Source organism: Stegodyphus dumicola, chromosome 1 (genome assembly GCF_044657685.1).
Source record: "Stegodyphus dumicola isolate Sdum_Otavi_A_Nest chromosome 1, ASM4465768v1".
Taxonomy (NCBI): Eukaryota; Metazoa; Arthropoda; class Arachnida; order Araneae; family Eresidae; genus Stegodyphus; species Stegodyphus dumicola.
In genome coordinates, this window is record NC_140768.1 from 232,555,659 (window position 1) to 232,581,113 (window position 25,455).

Here is a 25,455-nt window from a genome sequence, read left to right on the forward strand (position 1 = left end):
TATGAAATGATAGAAGAACTAAGTTCAATGGAGGCTCATTAAGTCTGGAAATTAGTTGAAAGATCCATCAATAAGAAAATTACGATGTTTACAAAAACTACAAAATAAGATTTTTGATGTAAAAACTGCATATTTAAATGGATACTTGAATAAACCAATTTACATGGAACAACCACCTGGATTTAAATCAGATTCAGACTGCCAAGCATTAATAGATTGGATAAAAAACCAAAATAAAGTAGTAGTTCAAGGCACATTAATCGAAATCCTTTGCCATAAGCCAAAACAACTGGCTAAATCATGTTTATTTTTGTAGACCTCAAATCAGGGGCTACAATGATAAGCCTGTTTTGGCATTCATATTTCAAAAATTTGAATGGCAAACTTCTTGTTGATGTGAATTAATGATGTTTAATTTAATAATTAATATCTTATAACGTAATGATTTGCTGGATTTTTCATTGCTTAATACTGCATGCATCTTTTACTATTTGTCTATTATTAAATAAATTTACAGTGTATATTTAATCAGATGTTCTTTCATAAGAATTTTTTATAGCATGATATGGTGCTCATTGGGGTAGATTGCATAATTATGATCTCACTTTATTTTCAGGGAATTTTATAATATATTTTTCGATATGCTACAAGATTTCTCGGCTAATCTTTGGAATATGGTAACAGGTAGTTTGGCGACATTTTGGTAAGGCGATAAAGGTTACTATCTAGGACTTTAGCAGTGTACGTGGATAAAGTCAAGAGTGTGCGCCATGCCATTTTTGTGCAATTCTGGGATGTTTTTTTAAGTGAAAATAGGCCGACGTGTACATGGATACCGTGCATGTGCTATTCTTAAAAACGCGGCAAGCAGTGGGCGATTCTGCACTTTCTCCCAATTTCGCACTTAATCTTCGTCATGATTAAGCACTTTTGTTCCATAAAAGTTCTAATATAAGCGTAATTAAATGTTGAGTTAAAAAAAAACTGCCTTTACTTTGAGAAAACAAAATGGCATCCAAAACAAAACTAGTAGGTTGCTGTAGCGGGGTTGGTCGCCAAAAAAACGCCAAGTTACCATAATCCAAAGATTAACCGATTCCTCGTATAATGTTCATGCTTTAAAACATCTTTAAAATAAAACTTTTTTTCTCATGTACAATCAAAAGTCGTTAATCCGGACTCGTCGGGACTTCGGCGATTCCGGATTATGGATTTTTCGGATTATAGATCATCAGTTTAAATCTCAAAAGATGGCATGCAGGAATTCTAAAATTAAAAATATGAAACCTTAATTTATGAAATAAAGAACAATTATAATCTAAAAGGTATCAAAATTTACAAAAAAAAGCTTTATATTTATTTGTTAACTTTATTAAACATTTCTTTCAATGTAAGTTGCTTCGTTTTATGTGATAATACTTTCTCTTTAATTTTATAAACAGACATAATTTCTTGTTACAAAGTTCGGCTGTTCAAGTCCCGTTAATTGCTGTGCCGAGAATACCGATTAACTTGTCAATCGAAATTTTTTCGTTTTCACTAACCTCTCTGTCACATTCTTCATGTCTTTATCCATTTTTTGCAGCAATTCCACTTTTTGTTTGATGAACATCGAAACATGCTTTCGTTTCGTACGATCCTTTGGGAGCACCAGAATCGGAAATTCTATTTGACATAATCGAAAATTCAAGTTTACTTTTATAGTATTGCTCTTACAGTCTGCAAAAAATAATAAGCCGGATCCAATTCGAAGATTAAGGAACAACGCAATCATCAACATTAACTGAAATAGATAATTAGATAATTTTAGATTATGCCGTCCGTTATACATAAAACGTGCACGCAAAAACGTATTCTGTGCTTGCGCACACGCATATGCACAGTGGTAAAAGGTCTTACGCGCACGCGTAAACGCCTATGCGCATGTGTCAACGCGGCGCATGCGCAGAAAGTTTTTAGCTTTGAGGTCCGGATTATAGATCATTCTGGATTATGGGTGTCCAAATTAACGACTTTTGACTGTATTCCCCAAAATGTTCACTTTTACGTTTATAATTAAAAAGTACCGGTACTTACGTATTATCGCAACCAGGTCAATATTCGCATAAATTGCGAAATTTGGCAACCCTACGTGTTATACGTAGTTTTGTAAAAAGAGCATGTGGAGATTCACAAAATTTTCCTGCATTTTCGTGCAAATTTTTGTAATTTATGAGAAAATAGCAGTGTACATGGATAAAGTGAAGAGTGTGCGTAATGCCATTTTTGTGCAATTCTGGGATTTTTTTTTAAGTAAAAATAAGTCGACGTGTACATGGTTATGGCGAATACGGTTTTTAATCAGTGCTAAAAGCAATAGCCAAAAGATTTCCGCCGAAAAAATAATTCTGCAACTTATTCAAATTCGAAACCGGAAGGGTTTAATTGCTATTTTATATTTTAAAAGTAAAAAGTTTAAAGTATAAAAAAACTGTATTAAAAATTATCTGTAATTAATAAATGTACATTTTCTTTCTATTCTTAACTTTTTACTCAAACTTACAAATAGCGTCAAAACTTACGAATAGCGTCAACCTGGTTGCGATAATACGTAAGTACCAAAGTACCTTAAGATATTAGATTGAATGTTGAAACGTCATTATGAGAAAGAAATAAAATTGGCTTTTGCTTCAATAGGATTGCATGTAAAATCATAAATGTAAATCAAAATTTTATTAAAATTAATATGAATTTTGTTTATGAATTTTGTTATGAAATATCACATATCTTTTTAATATTTAAGCAGTATAAATCAATCTAATTAATTTAAGCAATACAAATTAATGTAGTAGTATGTGGTGAACAAAGAGTTTAAAAAGTATTAAAAAAAAAAAAAGAAGAATGTCTAAATTAATTGAATACTAAGCATCTGTAAACTATATCCATGTTGGCATATAGAATGATATATTGTAATATCAGTGAGTCGTAGAAACTTATTCAAGTTTGAAGTTTATTTTTGTGGACCTCACATCAGAGTCTACAATAATAATGTTCCATTATTAATATTTAAAAAATTCAAATGACAACTTATTGCAGATGTGAAATGATAATTTCAACTGGCTAATCAGTATCTTATACCATCGTAATGACTCTCAGGATTTTTCATTGCTTAATATTGTGATTTTTAATGAGATGTATTAAGAGTGTATTTTTAATCAGATTTTCTTTCATACGAATTTTTTGGAGCATGATATGATGCTCATTGGGATTGATTGCATAGTTATGATCTTGCTTTTTTTAAGAGAATTTGAAATATATTTTTGAATATTCTGTGTAATGTTTTTGCTATAAAACATCTTTAGAATGAACCTTTTTTTCAATATGTAGACTAAACTTCAGATATACTTTTAATATATTAATGTATTAATAAGATTTATGTATTTCACTTAATATCCACATGTGTATTTATTATTAAAAAGCATCTTAGGATCTCTGATTGAATCTTGAAAAATCTTTATGGGAATGAAGAAAAGAGAGTTCATTTTGCTTCAATATCATTGCACCGAAAAATAATTATAAAGCAATATTTTATTATATTAGAATTAATGAATTGATATTAATTTTATTATGAAATACTATATATGTTTATTTAGTATTCAAGCAGTATAAATCAGTCTTCATAATTTAAGCAATATAAAATCATCTGAGAGCCTTAACATATTTTTTCTTTTTATTACAAAATGAAAACATCTCATGTTTAGTTCATTACATATGTTATATTTTCATTGATATTAACATACCGTATAATTTTTATAAATAATTTTGTGTCCATTTTATTTCTGTATAAAATTTCAGATATGTTTCAGTTTATTTAAATCAGCTCTGCTATATTTACAATATCACTCGAATCTTATTTTTATTTTCTGTTTGATAAATCGGTAGAACGGTATTTAGTATTTAAATATCCATCATTACGATGTAACATAGTACGTTATTATTCCTAAAATTCGAAATATTAGTTGTAAAAATTAATTTAACTTGACTTGAGTTTGAAATAAAACGCTGCGTACTACATAAATGAATCAGTCGGCTGCGTCTACCGAGGAACGATCGCCTTCGATTGTGACGTCACAAATCGGTGGAGCAGGCCTGTAGATATCTAGTTGGCCTTGACCTCACTCTCTTTTTTCCGCCTCCCACACTCCTTTCCCCCTACTCTTTATCCCCCCACCCGATCCTTATCAGAAGTCGAGTAAAAAGATGTTTCTACATCTTGACACTCGAGAATAAAATATGATCTGTGTGCGTACGTAGAATCTGACAACTTAATGCGCATGCGAGGTTAATGATGCGAATTCAAGTGCAATGTCTTGATTGTCTTGTTTTTCTCCTTGGAGCAGAAAGACCTAGCGAGTGCATTAAAGTTTTATATCTGTTCTCGAAGTTATTTATTTAGTATAGCTATGGGTTTTTTTACGTATTTTTTTGTTATAAGTACATTTATAATTATTTGTGTCGTGTATTTAATATTGTGTAAGTAACTTAATTTTTCAGTACTTTTTAAATTAAGTAATTGAGAAATTAATAGCGTGTATATTAATAATAATAATCCCGTATGTATGTTGGTTTGCAAAGCTCCGTGATTTCCATAATTTGTTTGGATTTTGTTGTTAGTTTTCATATCATAGAATTTAAATTCCGTAATTAACTTTTCGATTATATTTTGGGTAACGAAGACATTTACGAAATTTTTTGGGGATGGGATAGTGTGTGTGGGATATCTACATTTTTAATTCAACACTTCTTTAGAATCTTGCAGTACTGCTTACTTTAAATTAATTAAGGAAGGCTATCATTTTGCAGTTATCAGCTGCTGTATCTAATTATTTAGAATATGTTTCTTAATTAAGCATTTAGGAAAGGCTAAAAAATTATTAGATAATAAAAAAAAATCAATACTAAAAAAGCGAATACTTGCTGACTTTAGTACCATAATACAAATTCATCACTACTGCAACCATGACATCATTGACTCTTAGGAATGTCTGTAAACTATACTTTTAAGAATGGAGGGTTCCTCCCCCCTTCCTCTCAGAATTTATATTTCAATCACTGGTGTATGGGATCTACCAAACAAGGAAAAATACATTTCAATGTCCCCCTTGAGAATTGGCTATTATTTTGCCGCCATTTCTGTTCACGTGCAAAGCCCTTCCAAGTAAATTGGTGTCCGAAACATAATGGAGTAAGACATAATTAAAACTTTAAAAAATTATTATCTCAATAAACTGCCTTTTAAATTAAAATAAAGCAAGAAAAGAGCATAAAAATAGAAATACATGCTATCTAATCTGCACAGTACAAAAATAAAATATCTACTTTCCTTATTTAGAAATTTCTGTGATTCAGTGTACAATTACTTAGCAGCATTCAAAAACAGTTTTAAAATTATCTGAACTAGAATCTGTATACTGCCATCACCGCGTAAATTCACATAAAAGTAAGAATAAAAAATATCCTGTATAGTGATGGACAGTCGGTGGCATTTCTTTTAAAATTCCCTTTTTATTACACCCCATATACTTTGCCATATACTTTGATAGGCATTAATAGGTTCTCTGGTTTATGAATCTTTAAATGTCACTGTGAAATTTACTGAGAGGGGAACAAAATCAATATCAGAAAGACGATTGTATGACTTCCAACAGTCAGATATGATTGTTGTTCCAGGTAAGATATTCCATTGAATTACAATTAAACCTTCTTTTACGCACCAATCAGTCAATGCTTTATTTTCCATTCCCACAGAAACTTCAGTTTAATCGTACCACCGGCAGCCATTTTAAGGTGTAAAGCACAAAATAAGCTGCATATTTCCTAACTGACATCCAACGCAGAAATAAGCTCCGAAAATATTCTCCCAGCAATCAAATTCACCATGATCATGCACTATGACCAACCATGTCATGATAGGGTTTCCAAGTACAAGAGATTTGTTGTCAAAATTTTATTTTAGATATGTTGTCAAGTAACCTTGTTCCACTGTGCAAGAAATAAAATTTTGTGCGAGTCGATCAAAGAGGGCATGGCAATGTTTAAAAGATATGAAATTGGTGGGAATGAAATCAATTGCCATTTATTATTGCAACCAGATTTATTTATTACTGGTCTAAGAAAACTACATCAGTAAAATTTTGCATGGAAGAATCAAACATAGCTGATATTACTGTTTTTATAGACTGGAACAGTGATTTGAGAGAAAAATGTATGTATGAGTTGCAGAGTAATGAAAATTTGAAAAAAAAAAAAAAAAAAAGTGGTGAAGGCTTAATTATAGAAACTCATGAAAGCTGGTTTTCAAAAATAAAAAATAACATTGGCTGCCTTTTGCCACTGTAATGGATTTTTGATGGCATTTGCCTAGAATGTAAAGAGACTTTTCTTGTTATACAGTCCGACCAAAAGGCCACAAATGAAACAGTTGCCAAATATTTACATTTAAAGTGCTAGGATAAATTTAACCCATTTCTAGTAAATACATTTCTGAAGCAATGATTTCAGTTTTGAAACTATATTTATGTGTAGTGAAAAAATTATTTCATGATACTTCATGCTTTGTTCAATATCTTGCTTGTTTACTGTAAAAAAAGCTTTCTAGAAGAAAATATACAAATTAATGTCTGTTAAAAATTATGTCTTATTATTTTGCATTATTGTTATTAAGTTTATAAATTAAAAAGTATTTTAAATAGTTTATATTTATGACATAGTTATTCTGTTTCATTTATCATTGTTGTAATGTTATATAGTCAAAAGTTGTTAATTCGGACACCCATAATCTGGAATGATCTATAATCTGAACCTCAAAGCTAAAATCTTTCTGAGCATGCGCATAGGCGTTTTACGCGTGCGCGCAAGACATTTACGACTGCGCATATGCGTTTGTGCAAGCGCAGAATACGTTTTCGCGTGCGCGTTTGATGTATAACGGACGGTATAAGCTCTAATTATCTATTTCAGTTAATGTTGATGATTGCATTCTTCCTTAATCTTCGAATTGGATCCGCCTTATTATTTTTTGCAGACTGTAAGAGCAATTTTATAAAAGTAAGCTTGAACTTTCGATTATGTCAAATAGAATTTCCGATGCTGGAGCTCCCAAAGGATCTAGAAAACGAAAGTATGTTTCGATGTCCATCAAACAAAACACGAATTGCTACAAAAAATGGATAAAGTCATATCCTTTGTTTATCTAACCGTTCCGAAATCTGTTTATCAATTTCACGCTGCTCTGCGCGCGGGGGGGGGGGGGGGACGTCGCTGCACGCAATGAACTGGAAGTTGATCTGTCAGCACTATCGTTATCTTCAGGGCAGATGTTTTTATTTTATTTGGCTTATAATTCCTTGCTAAATGCAGTATTTAATCTCGATGTACTCCGTCTTTGATATGATTTAAATCAAATTCCTCGTCATTATAAATATCACGAATACAAATCAAATAGTTTTCTGGTTGCAATTTTCTAATTTCGGCTATGCGTAAGTTATGCTTCACGCATGCGCGCGTTGAAAGAAATGTTTAATAAAGTAAAGAAATAAATATTAACTTCTTTTCTTGTAAATTTTGATACCCTTTAGATCATAATTGCTCATTATTTTATAAATTACGGTTTCATATTTTTAGTTTTATAATTTCTGCATGCCATCTTACCAGATTTAAACTGATGATCTATAATCCGGAATACCTTGCCGACGAGTCCAGATTAAAGACTTTTGACTGTATTATTTTCTGTCATTCCGTAATGTAATTATGACCTATTCAAATGATGTAGTGTATGTAGAAGCAAAATTAAAGATGGGGAACAGATGTCTTATTTTCGGATGCACATAGAATGATACAATTTAAATTTAAGTTATTTAACTGAAATAAAATCATGGGCATATTTGAATTTCAACTGATGTTTTTCAAAAGGAAATGGTGCCGTTTTCCTTCACCTGTATCACAGTTTCCATTTACGAGGTGTATTCGGAAACTAAGTACCGTTTTGAAAAAAAAAATAGTAAAACAATTTTTTCGAATCCAATTTTATTTTTACATAAAAATACATGTCTTAAACTATTTTTCAACATAGTTTCCGCCAATGATCAAACACTTGTCATAGCGGCTGACCAGTTTTTGTATACCATCGTCAAAGAAACTTCCCGCCAGTTTCGATAACCACGACTACACAGCATTTTTTGTGTCATCGTCAGATCCAAAGTGCTTGCCACCAAGCTCGTGCTTCATGTGCAGGAGCAAGTGATAGTCGGACGGCGTCAAGTCCGGGCTGTACGGCAGGTGATCGAACTGCTCCCAATGAAACTGTCGAATTAACGATTGAGTGACACCAGCAGTATGGGGCCGAGCATTGTCATGGAGCAACACAATTCCTTTACTGAGCATTTCTCTTCGTTTGTTTTGAATGGCACGCCTTAGTTTTGTTAAAGTCTCACAATATCATGCCACATTAATGGTTTCACCTCTGGGAAGAAATTCAGTAAGCAAAATGCCTTTCCTATCCCAGAAGACAGTGCACATGATTTTTTGTGATACATTCTTACCCACTTTCTCACCATTCCATCACTTATCGCGTATTCACCATAAACTTCTGTCACTTGACGATAAATTTCGTCCGGTTTAACATTCCTCGCGTTCAAAAATTTAATCATGGCACAAATCTCGCAGTCAGCGGGAGAACTAATTGTCTTAAACATTTTGAATGTGCACAGCAAACTGAAAACACAACATAGAGCAACCAAAATGACGACAATTGAAAGTCAGTGAACAAGAAAGACTAGTGCGCATGCGTGGGATGCCTACCACAGCGCTGCGACGTCACTAGAATGAAACGGTACTTAGTTTCCGAATACGCTACGTATATGTATTTCTGCTGAATAACTAGTAAGAATCTTTAGGAGCAAAAGTAATTTTTTCTTTCTTTCAAAATTATTTTTCTTAAGAAGAGAACTCTGTGTATGATTGCCATTGCAACTGTTAAAGTTTTATTCAAAATCTATGTCAAACTATGCCTTTCTTTTCTTTTTAGACTAATTTTAAATTTGACACTGGTGTCTTTCTTTCCAGTTTAAAAATGTCAGTATTTTGAAAGTTTTGTTATACAGTACAAAGTCTTTAATCCGGACTCTTCGGAGATTCCGGATTATAGATCAACAATTTAAATCGGCTAATCTTTGGAATATGGTAACAGGTAGTTTGGCGACATTTTGGTAAGGCGATGACTTTAGCAGTGTACATGGATACAGTCAAGAGTGCGCACAATGCCATTTTTGTGCAATTCTGGGATTTTTTTTAAGTGAAAATAGGTCGACGTGTACATGGTTATCGTATATGTGCAATTCTTAAAAATGCGGCAAGCAGTTTGCGATTCTGCACTTTCTCCCAATTTTGCACCTAATCTTCGTCATGATTAAGCACTTTTGTTCCATGAAAGTTCTAGCATAAGCGTAATTTGGCTAGCAGATTTTTGGGGAAAAAAATTTTGAGTTAAAAAAAAGCCTTTACTTCGTGAAAACAAAATGGCGTCCAAACAAAAACTAGCCGGTTGCTGTAGCAGGGTTGGTCGTCAAAAAATCGCCGAGTTACCATAATACAAAGATTAACCTTTAAATCTGGTAAGATGGCATGCAGAAATTATAAAGTTTAAAATACAAAATCATAATTTATGAAATAAGGAGCAATTATGATCTAAAGGGTATCAAAATTTACCAAAAAAAAGCTTAATATTTACTTTATTAAACGTTTCTTTCAACGCGCGCATGCGTAAAGCATACATTACGCATAGTCAAAATTAGAAAATTGCAACTATAAAACTATTTTATGTGTATTCGTGATATTTATAATGAACGAGGAATTTGATTTAAATGATATCAAAGACGGAGTACATCAAGATGAAATACTGCATTTAGTAAGGAATTATAAACCGAATAAAATAAAAACATCTGCCCTGAAGATGAGGATAGTGCTGACAGATCAACTTGCAGTTAATTGTGTTCTGCGACATCCCCCCCCCCCGAAGAGCAGCGTGAAATTGATGAACAGATTTCGGAATGGTTAGAGAAACAAAGGATATGCCTTATATCATCACCATTTTTTGCAGCAGTTCCACTTTTTGTTTGATGGACATTGAAACATGCTTTCGCTTTGTAGATCCTTTGGCTGCTCCAGAATCGAAAACTCTTTTTGACATAATCGAAAGTTCGAGCTTACTTTTTATAAAATTGCTCTAACAGTCTGCAGAAAATAATAAACCGGATTCAATTAGAAGATTAAGGAACAACACAATCTGCAACATTAACTGAAATAGATAATTAGATCATTGTAGCCTAGCTTATATCATCCGTTATACATTAAACGCACATGCATAAACATATTATGCGCATGCATCTACGCATGTGTAAAGGTATTACACGTTTGTGCATGTGCAGAAAGTTTGTAGCTTTGAGGTCCGGATTAAAAACTTTGTACTGTATTATTTTGTTGTGTTCTTTCTTTCTTTCTTTATTAATTTTCTATGTGAGAGTAAAATTATTCAGAAATTTGAATGAAAATAAAAAATTCCTAAAAAATGTGCTATACATGCTAAGGATTGCCTGGAACTCTTAGAATCCTACATTTTGATGCATAACAGCTGCAGCAAGTTATTGCTGTGATTAGACTTATGTTAAAAAAATTAATGAAACATGTATTTCAAATTCATAAATAATTTATGTAAGGTATTTTAAGTAAGTGCATATTTTAATATCATTCGTATTTTAAACAATTATGTTATATAAATAAAGACTTGATAGCAGGATGGGCGAGTGTTGCTTGGTATATATAGTGTATAGTGTTCTGAGGTCTTTAAATTACGCTGGACGTGGGAAATACTGCTATTTCCTATTCCATATTGATTTACAATGGCACTTGCTTTTGTATCGCAGCAGTCTTCGTAATCTTAGCTTTGAATAAATATAGCATTGCAGATGGAATAAAAATTGAAAATTCTGAAATAATTTTGCAGTGTCTCTGTAAGTCCACCATAGCTTACAATTTGGGAGCCACTTCACATAGCCTGTCATGAATTCAACAATAGAATAACTCAATATAATATATACACTTCTTTACATTTAATTCTTCATTTCTAATTTCTGAGAGATGCACATTAGACTTCCTTAATGCACTGATTAATCTTCAATTAATTGTCTGAAATTCGGTCATAGTATGTGCCCCTCATAAGAATGCAAAAACTGTAGCTTTGTTTTCTAAATAAAGTTTACATGTAACACATATATGTTTATTGTGTGTGTATACACTTTTGACAAAAATTAAAGAAATATTATGAAAATGTGCTTTGTATTAATTCTACTTGAAGACCTATGAAAAGTGGTTGTTTGACAGCTCAAGGTTAATACAGTCACATAGTCTGATAGGATTCACGTTTAAAAATATGCATATTTTTGTGTGTGCTGTTTCAGCATGTGGGGAGAGGAGTACAAGGGTATGCTTCAGATTCTAATTAAGAGTAACTGGATAAAAATTTTATATGTAGAAGCTTGAACATGTCGCTGAGAAGGCATTAATTATATTTTAAGAAATGGGATGCGATTGGGATAATGATTAGTAATGTGCCACAACAGATTTTCAAGACATATTTGCTATCAGTTGCTGAAAGTAATAAACAACTGACATCAGCCCAAACTGCTATTATTGGGTTGTTCGGAAAGTAATTTCGTTTTTTTTGGGGGGAACATGAAAGACAATTTTCGTATAATGAATAAATATTTTATTAAATTATATATTGGCATTCTGGTCCAACACCTTTTGCCATCTTTATGGCAGTAACATGATTCCCCGCTCATAAAAGTTTTGCTTGCTGGCAAAAAACTGATTCAACTGGTTTTTGACATCTTCATTTGAGGTAAAGGTTTTACCATCCAAAATATTTTGCAGGGACCGGAACAAATAATAATTGGAAGGCGCCAGATCTGGAGAATATGGTGGGTGTTGCAGTATGTCCCATTCAAGCTGTAAAAGCTTTTGGCGAGTGACCAAACTTGTATGAGGTCTTGCATTATCCTGTGGAACACTACACCCTTCCTATTGGTTAATTCTGGCCTCTTCTGTTTAAGTGCATCATTCAATTTGTCCAGCTGATGACAATAGACTTCTGAATTAATAGTTGTATTGTCCGGTAAAAGCTAAAAAAAAAAAAACGATTCCTTTGAAATCCCACCAAACGGACAGCATCACCTTTTTTTTGTGAATGTTGGCTTTTGAAATGCTTTGAGCCGGTTCATCTTTTCTGCTCCATGACCTCTTGCATTTCACATTGTTATATATGACCCATTTTTCGTCCCCAGTAATAATCCGCTTCAAAAATGGATCATTTTCCTGACGTTTGAATCACACACGTCAACGCGACAACACAAATTTCGCTCCGTAAGAACATGGGGCACCCACACATCGAACTTTGAGATTAAGCCCAGGCCTTTCAAGTGGCCACAAACAGTCGAATTCGACAAATTTAATCTCTCACCGATCTCTTGTGTGGTTATTCGCCGATTTGCATCAACTAATGCCTTTATCGCATCTTTGTCGGCTTCGACCGGCCTTCCAGACCGTGGTGCATCTTCGACATCAAAATTGCCGGATCGAAACTTTGCAAACCAGTTCTGGCACTGGCGTACTGTTAACACGCCTTCTCCATACACATCCGTCAATTTTTTTCTCGCTTGGACAGCATTTTTACCTTTTCTGATTAAAAAAGTAAAATATGATGAAAATGCTGCTTATTGCTCTCCATATTTAAAAGGGCACCAACCAAAAACTACTGCGTATAATTAATAGAACTTTTTCACACACAAGCCTTGTAATATCAGCTCTCAAGACATATAATGGTTATGCGGCTTAAGTGTGAAGTTGGTTTCGAAAAAATGTAATTAAGTCCTCTGACGGGAAAATACGAAATTACTTTCCGAACAACTCAATAGATTAGGGTGTTCACTACAGCTGCCAGGAAGTTGTCTATCTAGATATACAGTAACAGGCTGCATAAAAGAGGCCTGTATATAAGAAAATCTATGATTTTTGCCTCAGTAAATTGGGTTGCAAAACATGGTACATAAATTATCCAGATTAAAAGCCCACAGACTGGAGCCAAGTTCTATTACAGATGAGTCTCGTTTTTGTTTGGTGAGTGATTCCAGATGTGTTACAATCTCGTACTTTAAGTCTGAAAAACGTCCATGAAAGCTATCGTTACAAAGGTGGTAGAATCAGGCTATGAGAGACAGCAATTTGAATGGCCACACTGATCTACACATTTTACCCATACAATTGTGAATGGTGAAATGTAAAGAGATTAGTTGTTTAGGAGTGCAATTGATAATAAATTTCTTCCTATTGCCCATTCTTCATTGTACTGCACTAGTGACTAATTTTCTTAAGGCTGAAGAAATCCAGTGGATGATGTATTCTTTGGATTTAAATTTGGTAGAATATATAAGGGATGCACTAAATATCAACTAACATCATTGTAGCCGCTCGTCACATTCTCCAGCAGTTGCAATGTACTGTTCATCATGAATACACTTTGTTACTACAGAATTTCCTAAACGATCTAATACACAGCGTGGAAAATCATAAAAAGATTTGCATTTCAGTCAGGATCACTGCACACTGTAATAATTTTTTTTTTTTTTTTATGCATCTCTAAAAAGTAGTAACAACTTTTTCCTACGCTCTTATTTATTTATTTATTTATTTATTTATTTATTTTTTTTTTTTTGCAGAAACAGGCTATTCTGCATTTTGAAGGTATGTCAGACATAGCCAAGTAGTTCAGAAACATTGCAAGTTTTCTGTTCTTAGCTGCAAAATAATTTTTAAGTTATGTGTGTTCCTATAATTTTTTCTCCCTGTCAATGGACTAGTGCAAATTTTTTGTAAATAGGGACTACTTTTATAAAATAGATGTTCTGTAAAGCACCTTACTCTTGTCCTCTCTTAAAAAAAAAAAAAAAAAAAAAAAAAAAAAAAGTTTATGTTACTACCAGTATATTAATTAAGTTAATAGAAGAAAAATTATATTTTTTAATAACTCAAATCTTTTTTTCAGCAAGTAGGTTGGTCTAGAGTTTGGGTAACATTTATGTCATTAACTAAAAATTAAATAAAGTTGGTGCTCACATTAATGACATGGATAAGCCTGCCAATTTTTAAATAACTGTTCCATGTTTGGATATATGCAAGTAAGCTTAAGTCTAATACTGATTTATACATCAAATTGATTTTGGCCCTTTGTTTTTATCTCAGCTATGAAAACCCTTTCTTATATATAAAAGCAAACAGAATTAGAATTTTTGAAGCACCATTGTACAGTTTACTATACTCCATTTTCACTTGTGATGATGTCCAGAAATTAATCATACTTTTTGTTTGAAATTTCATTTTAAGTCTGTCATTAGAGAAATTAGTTAACTGTTGTCTTGTATTTAGTGGCAGTTTATTATTTTCAAAATTAGAAGGAAAAAGATCAAGAACCCATTATTTTATTTACCATTTATAATTACATTATATTATATTTACCTTTTGGAAACTAAGTTTCAAATTGTGACCTTGAAGTTTCGTCTATATTTTATATAATTAACCCAGTAACTATGTTTCCTCTCAAATCCCTTTAATTTTTTATGACTATTGAGAACAGTCACACATTACACATGGGGGAAAATGGGAAAATGCCCATGTATTTAGCCTGTTTCCTCTGATTTGAACCGGTATGAAACTACCAGTATTCAGCAACGAGCCTTCTATGGAACGTATTGTTATGAACTAGAGTTCATGAAGATGAAAAGAATTACATTGTAGACAGAGAGAGATTTAGTTCATTTAGTTTTAAAAGCACATTTGAAAGATATGCCAGATAGCCACATATCATCAGCAAGAAAAGATTTAAAATCGTGTTAATTTTATTTATAAATAATAAAATATTTTTAAAAACTAGGAGGACCATAAGGGTAGGCTTCAAGAAACACTGGATAAATGAGACTAGGCTAATCCTTTAACATTTCATGCATTAACTCTTTCAAGTAAATTTTGAGTTAGCATTCGGAAACATGAAAAGGGGTATCATTTTATCTCTTTTGAGACCACACACCATTTAGCCTTAATCTGGTTTTTGCAGAATTGGGAGGAGCTTGTACCTTGCAGGCTAGTCGTTCCTCACAAAGGACTAGTTGGCTTTCTTCTGTTTTCCTAACTGCCTTATGTATTATCTTAACTACAAGCAATAGGTTGTAAGGCGGTATAATTTTCTCATAATTCGTAAAATTTAATTTAACTTTCAGGGCTATATTTTAGTGTGTGCAAGCAGTGTCTGATGCCATCATATGACGCCTTTATCAGCCATCAATGTCAGAACCCTTTGGTCTTGATCACTTGTCTATCATGTTTTTTGGGATAGTGTATTTTCAAAAGATACAGAAATAATGACAAAAGGCAGATCGTCATATGTTCTCATTTGTACAAGCATGAAATATTATACATACTCGTTGTTCCAAATACGAATATTATATTATTTCCAAATGATTAATGATGTGCAAAATAAAAAGTAATTAGTTTTACTGGCTGTGCGCTGTTTTTGAGATAAAATATTTTTAACAAACTGTTTATTTTTATGACTTTCATCAGAATACAACAGATGTTCGTTTGTTTTGACTTTCCCTCTTTATCCAATTTATAAATTCAGCAGAGCATTTTGACCATTATTATGCTCGTTACTTTTCATATTCAGAATATAATAAACTCTAACCTTCTTTTTAAGATGCCCACTTTTAAAAGTGACCAGTATTTCTGCAAATATAGTAAACATTACTACTAAATTTCACCTTTCTAATATGACCACTGCCGTAATCTGTGCGAGGGCATCTTAGATAGGCTTTTAATGTTTTTCCATACCTAGTTCCCCTTTGCTAGTACAGTCAAAAGTCGTTAATCCGGACTCGTCGGGGCTTCGACGATTCCGAATTATAGATCATCAGTTTAAATCTCTTAAGATGGCATGCAGAAATTCTAAAATTAAAAATATGAAACCATAATTTATGAAATAAAGAACAATTATGATCTAAAGGGTATCAAAATTTACAAAAAAAAAAAGCTCAATATTTATTTGTTTACTTTATTAAACATTTCTTTCAATGTAAGTTGTTTAAGTTGCTTCGTTTTATGTGATAATACTTTCTCTTTAATTCTATAAACAGACATAATTTCTTGTTCAGTTACAAAGTTCCACTGTTCAAGTCCCGTAATTGCTGTGCCGAGAATACCGACTAACTTGTCAATCGAAATTTTTTCGTTTTCACTAACCTTTCTGTCACCTTCTTCATGTCTTTATCCATTTTTTGCAGCAATTCTACTTTTTGTTTGATGGAAATCGAAACATATCGTTTTGTAGATCCTTTGGGAGCTCCAGCATGGGAAATTCTATTTGATATAATCGAAAGTTTAAGTTTACTTTTATAAAATTGCTCTTACAGTCTGCAAAAAATAATAAGCTGGATCCAATTCGAAGATTAAGGTGTTACGCAATCATCAACATTAAGTGAAATAGATAATTAGATAATTTTAGCTTATACCATCCGTTATACATTAAATGCGCACGCGAAAACGTATTCTGCGTTTGCGCACACGCATATGCGCAGTCGTAAAGGTCTTATGCGCATGTGTCAACGCAGTGCATGCGCAGAAAATTTTTAGCTTTGAGGTCCGGATTAAGGGTGTCCGAATTAACGACTTTTGACTGTATTTCTGCTTTTGAAAAAAAAAAAAAAAAAAAAACACAGCATGCCACTGCTGCCAGTATATCCATATATATCTGAGGTATAAAACATAAAAGAGAATTACTAACTTTACTATCAATTTAGCAGTAGTCCTTTAAACTCCTTATTTTAATTTGGCTACATGCCTTTCCTGTCTTAAAACTAATTGTGTCGTCATGAAATTAGTCTGCATTATGTCATCTGCAATGTGACGGCTCTTTTCCAGTCACTGTGTCACTGTTAAAAATTTAAACAGAGACCAACTCTATAAATATTTCAGCTACTGGCTGTGGGAAAAAAGTATTTTCTTCTACTCTCTGTAATTTTGGTAGTTCATGTCTACTTGCTTTGCTGTATCATCTATTGTTTTTAGATATGATGAATTTTGTAAAATTGTCAGGTTGCTTATTGCACCCATAAATAATGTGATTGGAAATATGTATCAAGAATGTCCAGGAATGAATTCTGCGTGAATTTCACAACTTTGTCTGCAAGTCCATCACTCCATATACACAACAGTTTAAAGCTATCTCTTCTAACATCAAGTTATATACAGATAAATCAACATATATATGTTTGGTTTTTTATTAATAACATTTTAAGGATTGGCAAAACTATTCATAATTTAGAAATTGCTGAAAGTATTCATGAAGTCATTGATCATATTTGATGTTTTTAAGAATTAATTTTTTTGAATTAACCAAGATTTCAAATTTATTTTCATTCAGAATTAATAAAAGTTTATTATGTATGTTCATGGATATGCTTTTTAAATGCGAGTGTTTGAATTTGTTTCCTTCCCAGGTTGGTATATCATATGGCAATTATGTCTTTCCCGGCAGACGTTCCTGCGAGAGGTGTTTAAAGGAGATGAGCATGAAAAGGGAAAAAGTTCAGAATCAATGCCAAAAACATGGAAAAGACTATAAATGGCATTTAGATCCAATAATTGTGAGGCATATGTGTTCATATTTGTAAGTAAAGTTTTGCAATATCTATGTGTTCTAAATATTCTTATTAGTTTTAAAGTTTTTTGGGGTAAATTTTAGTTAGAAGTATAAGTACTTTTTATCCACATCCCACCAAAAAATACAACAGATTCATTGCCAACTCTGCAAAGCATTTGTGAACTCCTCTGATATTAATTTTTTGCCAAGTTAATACATGGAAGGCAAGGGCCATTTTTGTAATTGTAACTCACTGAAGCAAAAGCAATCAATCAATAAAAGTTAAAAAGCATAAAACATTGGGAATAAAACTCGTATTTTTTGTATTTTTTTTGCACTGTTATTCTCTCTAGGTGCACAGCAGTGGCGTAGCTAGGGTGGGGCAAGGGGGGACATCTATCCCCAAGCGCAGCATCCAAGGGGCGCCAAATTCATGCTACGAATTTTTTTAATGAAACGTTTTATATTCTTGGCACACAGAAAGGGGCGCAAATTCTTCAATTGTCCCCGGGCGCTGGAAACTCTAACTACGCCCCTGGTGCACAGCAATCTGTTTTTGCTAGAAGAATTGCACAGATTTTGGCATTATGCACATCTTGGGCATTGGACACTGGCGAACAATAAATAAAACAAACAGTTGTTGTAAATGAGCTATGTCTAACTTCAGACCAATTTCTAACCGACTTTCTAACACTTTGCTTATAATTTTTCACGTAGCATTTATGAAGTTTGGCAATTTCTGCTGTTAGACAAAATGCAACATTTCTGCAGAAATACATTGCTATTTCATCTGCTGGTAAATTATACAGTCCCATTGTGATTTATTAGACGGAAAACAAATCTACTCAGTTACCAAAAGAAACAACTAATCAGAAAAAAAGATGATTGGATTTCATAAATGCAAATCCATATAATGCTTAAACAGATATCTGCTACTCTGCATACTTGTGTTATATCTAAATAATTTTTGGCGACATAATGGATTGTCACATGGCTATTTTTATTACGTTGGCTATTTTTATTGCCCTCAGGAATACTTTTTGGTGGTGGTGCAGATAATCAGAGGGTACCAAAATATCACTTACAGAGGCTTTTTTACTAGCTTTGAACCATTGCTTAATGCTGTTGCTATTCAAAAAGAAATATCGTCAAATGTGGTTTTTAAGATTTTTAATATTCTCAAATATTATATGGTTTTGCTTTTGATAGGAAACTAAGGTGATTCAAATAGATAACACTTGAGTATAATTATCAACAATTGTAAAATATGCAAGCATTGTAGCTATATAATTAATACATTTCAAATGATGAGACTCCATAAGTGTATGTAATGAAGCCTAATTATGTTTGCTAAAGTTAGTATATGCCATGCTTTTGAAATTTAAATATGGTATTACATACACTGGCCAATGAATTAGAAACCCAAGATCAATATTTTATTGGACCACATTTTGTACAGATAACTGCTCTGATTTGTTTGGGCATCGAGTCTACATGCTTCTGGAGTGCATTAACATCCAGTGAATACAATACATTGGCTATGCAGCTTTTTAGATCTTGTAAATTAGATGAAAGGGGAGAGTGCTGTCGGATGCATCTTTCCACCATATCCCACACATTTTCGGGGCTATGCGGTGGCCAGGAAAGGTGTTGGAAGTCAGACTGATGTCTAGCGAACCAATTTTGAACACTTCTGGCTCAATGTATAGTTGCATTATCATGAATGAAGTATCTGTCGTCATCAGGGTAAAAATGCAACATTGCAGGGTGCACTTGATCTGCCAGTATATCTAGGTATCTCATGGCTGTTTGTTTACCCTCAAGGAACACCGGGGCACCACTCATGATACTCCCCATATTATGATACTCTCACCCAGACCCTTGCACAGTGCGAGTACGACAAGAGGGTTTCATGGGGTTCTCACCAAATTCAACATCTTCCATCGGTGCAAAATAAGACGTAGCATGATTCAGCCGACTACATTATCCGTTTTCAATCCTCATATGTCCAGTGTCTTCTTTCCTGACACCATCGCAAACAAATTCTTGCATATCAGGCAGAAACGAGTGGTTTTCTCACAGGCACCCACCTATGCATTCCTATTCTCTGCACATGGTTTGAGCTGAAATCTCTTGGGAAGAGCCTTGGTTGACGATCTGTGTCAATTGAAGCACAGTAGAGACTTTGTTCTGTCGTACAATTTGTCGGAGATGATGCTGATCACTCTCTTGGAAAACTTTGCTCGAACAGCAGTTACATCTTTTAGAGAAGGACTGTGGGTTCTGATTGGAACTTTTGAAAACCTTTGAAATGGCTGCTTTTCAGAACCGAGTGAGATTTGCTGTCTTTGAAATCAAGGCCCCTGCTAAACAGCACCAACAATAAGGCCTTTTTCAAATGGTGAAAGATCTGTCATTTTCCCATTTTACTTCATTCATCGTGAAAAGCACTCTTACATCTTACTTATGCTAGCATTCTAATGACATGTAACCCAGGCCATAAAAAAATTTGTGTACTTCATCCTTAGTACGTATTGAAATGAAAATCTCAAAGGTTTCTAATTCATCGGCCAATGTGTATACTATACATACACAGGATATGACAAAAATCTGAAGGGACCATTTATAAAATCAGCATGTTTACCAGAAACTGAACCTGTAACTACCAGTAGTAAACTACTAGTAGTCGCCACTCTTATCTGCTTGGCCACTGGTGGTTTAAATTACAAAAAGCTGGCTGCGTAAGTGTTTCAATGGTTTTTCGTCTTTATTTAATGCAGGATGTTTCAGCGAAAAGTTCCCCTTTATAATTTGTTATTATTTAGTTGCTATTAAAATACCAGACAGTGAACGAAATATTGGCATTTTTGTAAAATTGCTATATTGTCATTAAATGTTTTTTTTTTTTTTTTTTTTTTTTTTTTTTTTTTTTTCACCTTAATTCATGAATTCTGAACTCTGAGAAAGACGTTGTTAAGTAGTAAAGGAGTGGTTTATCATAATAAAATTACTGGGATATCAATTTATTATTGTCACATAAAATATTACAAAATTAAATAATATATCTAGGTACGCATTAGTGACTGTATTACTATTGGCAGGATCATGCTGAGGTTTGTCCCAGAAAATGTAATGAAAGAGAGTCTTTTTTTCTTCCTCCAAGAGATGGTTAGGCATTTTCATATTTGATGTGACAAATCTTAGTCCCTTTATCAACCTGCTTTTTTTAACACATTATTTTATTACTCTTAAGTAATTACGCTGACAAAAGTGACATACTTTCAAAAAAAGAAAGAAAGAAAAAGAGGGAAAAAAAAAGATATCCTACTGAAACTGCCCGTTTAAAAACATATTAATTCCTGTAAAATCCCTCTGTATTGTAAAATCTGTTTAAAATTTAAACCCTTCTCATCAGAAAATCTGTATGTGTCCTATGCAAAACAAGCAGTAGCTAATTATTTATAAGAAGAAGTAAGTTTCAAATGCTCACATTAGCTCCTGTTGATTAATTGTCAATATTTTTTATTTTATATTTTTTGCTTTTTGTGCAAAAATTAAAGTGAAGCATTTCTGTATGACTGATACTTCTAATTTATAAATTATCTTTTTTATGATAGTGTTATGACATGATATTTGTAAATAGCTTATAATTATTACTGCTAGATTGTGATATTGAAAATTCAAAGGGGCAAAGGAAATTAGTGTTTAATTCTTTGTTCTGTATTTTTCCCCTTAATACTTTCTTTCTTATATTCTAATAATAGCTGAAAGTTTCATCATTAAACATTAGGGGGAAAAATTATGTACATGTACTTTTTTTTAATGATTTTCTTTAAAATTTCTTTAAGCCAAAATCCCCTTTTACAAATATAAAGTTTAAACTAAATTAAAAACTGGTCATATTAACAGAGACAAAATGCTAAGTCAAAGCTAGGATTGCTCACATCTCAGTTATTAGTCTTGATATCTATTCAAATTTTAGCATTATTTTTGCATTTTATAAAATATAATGTGTAATTAAATACCTAATAAATTTTTCCATAAAAATAAAATAAAGGTTTTTTAAAACATTACTTGTAGAATTTCACAAAGAAAGGTATATTAAAATATGCATTAGAAATGCAGTGAACTAACTCTCTTATAGAAAGGACATTTGAAAGTGTTGAGGAATTCTGATATCATAAATAAACATTATATTGAACTTCACTTTAAAGATCTATTTACACTCAATGCACAACAACCTCAATGTAGCTAATTGATGTGTAGAGCTCTGGACCTCATTTAATTAGTTTGTTCACACTTACTTGAACTCATTACAAACATCAACTCCATTTAAACTGATAAAAATTTTAAATTGCAGCTACTGTTACTCTTGTTTGTGCTGAACAAAGTCGGAGATCTGGATTCTTTGGGGCTTCTGTGATTTCAGAATTTTAGATCATTAATTTAAATCTGATGTGTCTTACAAGATGATGTGAAAAAATAACTAAATAAGAAATGTGAAATAATGAATTTGTGATATAAAATCATAGATAAATTTTATAAAGGGAATTATTTTATCTGTTATCCAATAAATATGAGAAATTATTTTCTGCTTTTTGTTCATTACTTATTTATTTGTGAGTCTGAAATTAAATGCACATATCACTTTTTTTCAACTGTTATACATTGACTAAGAACATATTTTAAGATCTGAGATATTAAACTATTAAAAAAATCACATGCTGTTTTATAGCATGTGAATTACACTGTTGCCAAAGTAATTATATAATTACACAATTATACACTGTTACCAAAGTAATTGTATATTTTATTAAAATTCCTTAAAAGTCAATTGTAAAATATGCATACTTATTATATTATTGAGAAACTGATTGCATGAATTTTATTCATTGTTTTAATGTGTTAATCTAATTGCAGCTTTACAGTGCTATACAAAAAAATTTAAACAAAGTTCCAGATGTTCCTTGCTTGAATATTTTCATACATTTTTAGTCCAAAGGGATTTGAATCCCGAAGGACTATTAGTTTCGTTTTGGCATTTTGCGTCGGACTCATAAATGTCGGTTCACTTTTCAAACTGTTGCCACAAAATGTTAGAGTCCTGCATTATATTTGAAGAAATTAAATAATGAAAAATCTGCATAAATGTATGTATATTTCTCGTATTGTGATAAAACAACGGTACATAGAGTCATCGAATTTTGAATAATGTAATCCTCCAACGAATATGAGCATGTGGAAGACCAAATTTGAAATTTGAAATTTGTTTTATGATCGATTTCCTATTTTTTAAAACTTTGATGAATTTTTGATTAACAAACTCAAGGATTTCAAAGCGAGCAATGGCAACGTTGTGCAGAAAAAACATTTTTATCTCCAGCGCGTGAGTCTCTGTATCGGAAATTCTAAAGATATGCTCGTTTTAAAACTATTTTGCGATATTGCTGTTGCACTGGATCTTATGGTTTAAGTGCGAGGAACATGATATTTAATAAAGAAAGGTAACACACAAAATGTTAAAAAACGCCCCTTTGGACGTAATTTAAAATCTGGAACATTTCAGTTTTTTTTTTTTTTTTTTTTTTTTTTTTTTAAATGGCGTATTAAATATTTCCTTACATAGTTTGTAATAAAATTCAATATACAATTCAGGAGAATTTTTACATGTACTTGTGAATATATGTAACTATAATAAATATCATCTTATCGACTTTTTTAGGTATGCTGTGTATATACTGCTGTTTTTCAAGTGCCATTGTATCAAGTGTGCCTTACCTCAGTTTTAAAAGAATTTTGAAGAGGAGGAAAAATATATGTATATATATATATGTGTGTGTGTGATTTAAGAATACAGAAGAATATTTCAACATGTATCTGTGTACTGAAAATGATGTTTTTGTTATAATCGTAACTACAAGTTTGAATCTTTCAAGTGAGATGTTTATCTAAGAGATGAACTGTAAAGTGAATTATCATGTTATCTCTCCATTTCATTTAAGTAAAAAGAATCATACTTGGCAGTATGTTTAAGAAATTAAATTTCTTATATATATATCTTGCCAAGGAATTTTGCAATTCCTTCCTACATTAAAATGCAATTTTATGTTAAAAAGTTTGCATGGCTATGAATTGTAAAATTTACATATGTTTTCCAAACAGTTCTATTATACACAAACTGGAAGTATTAGAAAATGAAGAATAAAAAAATAACTTGTTTCTGAAGAATATAGTTATTCTTTGCCTGTAATATAAATATTTTACAAGAATTCTCATGCTGGTCTAAAATGTTAGTTGTTAATGTCAGTAAATAAATGTAATTATCTTGTTGTATATTACCAGTATTCGCAGTTATTCATGTAAAGATATAGCATGCCTTGCTTTCTTCCTCATAAATCATCAATATACTTATGAACTTCTTGTAATATTTTTCATATATTCTCATAGTTTTTCATTTTTATACTAAATTGATTGTTCTTACAATTATATTACTTTATATTAAAAATAAATTATTAAAATCATTTATAGTTAAAAAGTATGATCTTATTGAACAGCCACAGCTGTATATTAATAAGTTCTGAAGAAGTTAGTAAATTTTTATTTTTTATTTACTTGCAAAAAATGGAAGAAAATACCTGTTATATATATATTACAATTATTTTCTTCTTCCATTATATATATATATATATTATAAGTATTTTCTTCTTCCATTTTATATATAATATCATATATATTTTATCTGTAAAGAGGTAAGGAGGAAGGCATTTAGTGTCTAAGCCTTTTAAAATTAGCTGAATTTATTTTAATATAATATCAGAAGTTACATTCAATTAACCTGCCTAATTTCTGGTATGCTAGCTCATGTATTCTAAATATTTTTTACATTTTCTATAGCATCATTAGTCTTTTTTATCCTATTAATTTAAATGCTCTTAATTAATAATTAATGAAACTGATACTCAGTAAGCTTTCAAAATTGCTTCTCCTTCCTTAATTCTTAGTTTTTATCATCCCTAATTTTTGACAGCATCTAGCTTCTTTTTGTGTAACGGTGTTATCATTCAGAATTATTGTACAGATATTTTTAGTACTGCTTGTAAATTTATTTTAATGCTGCATTTATCAAATATTTTATTAATCATTATTTATAGTTTCCCTAAATAATGTTGAAATTTTTAATTTCTTTTACTGTTGAAAAATGTACACAAGATACTTATGTATGCCTCATAGTGATAACGTAAATTTTGTTATACATGATTTGCATCATCAAGAAATTCATCTTTGTGAGGTTTCATGTTTTTTATTTATGTTATTTATCTTTTAAAAAACATGCAGTGCTTTTTTTAGCATGCAGATTTAAAAAAAAAATGATGTACTTATTATTTTTGGAGTTTTAAAATAAACTTCTTAAAAATTATATATTTGAATTTTTTTTTAATTAAATGCATGTGATGTGTGTGTATTACACTTGTTAATCTAAATTTTTCAATTTCGTTGTCAAATCTGCATAAGCAATATTAATTCACTTTGCTATGAATTTGTAAAGTAGTTCACATCAAATTATTATATGACGTCTGGATTTCTGTGTTCTTACTTATCTCTAAGTATTCAACAAGATGTTTAATCTCTCTGAAGAGACTTTTGACTCTTAATTCTTTAACCAAAGTTTAATATAA

At 31.7% G+C, this 25,455-nt stretch overlaps 1 long non-coding RNA gene across 1 annotated transcript; it reads left to right on the forward strand.

The window, feature by feature from the left end:
* Positions 1-4,360: 4,360 nt before the first annotated feature.
* LOC118201505 (uncharacterized) lies at positions 4,361-25,196 on the forward strand. Its single transcript, XR_004760261.2, has 3 exons — positions 4,361-4,512; positions 17,637-17,806; positions 23,502-25,196. It is a non-coding gene; the product is annotated as an uncharacterized LOC118201505 (long non-coding RNA).
* Positions 25,197-25,455: the final 259 nt, after the last annotated feature.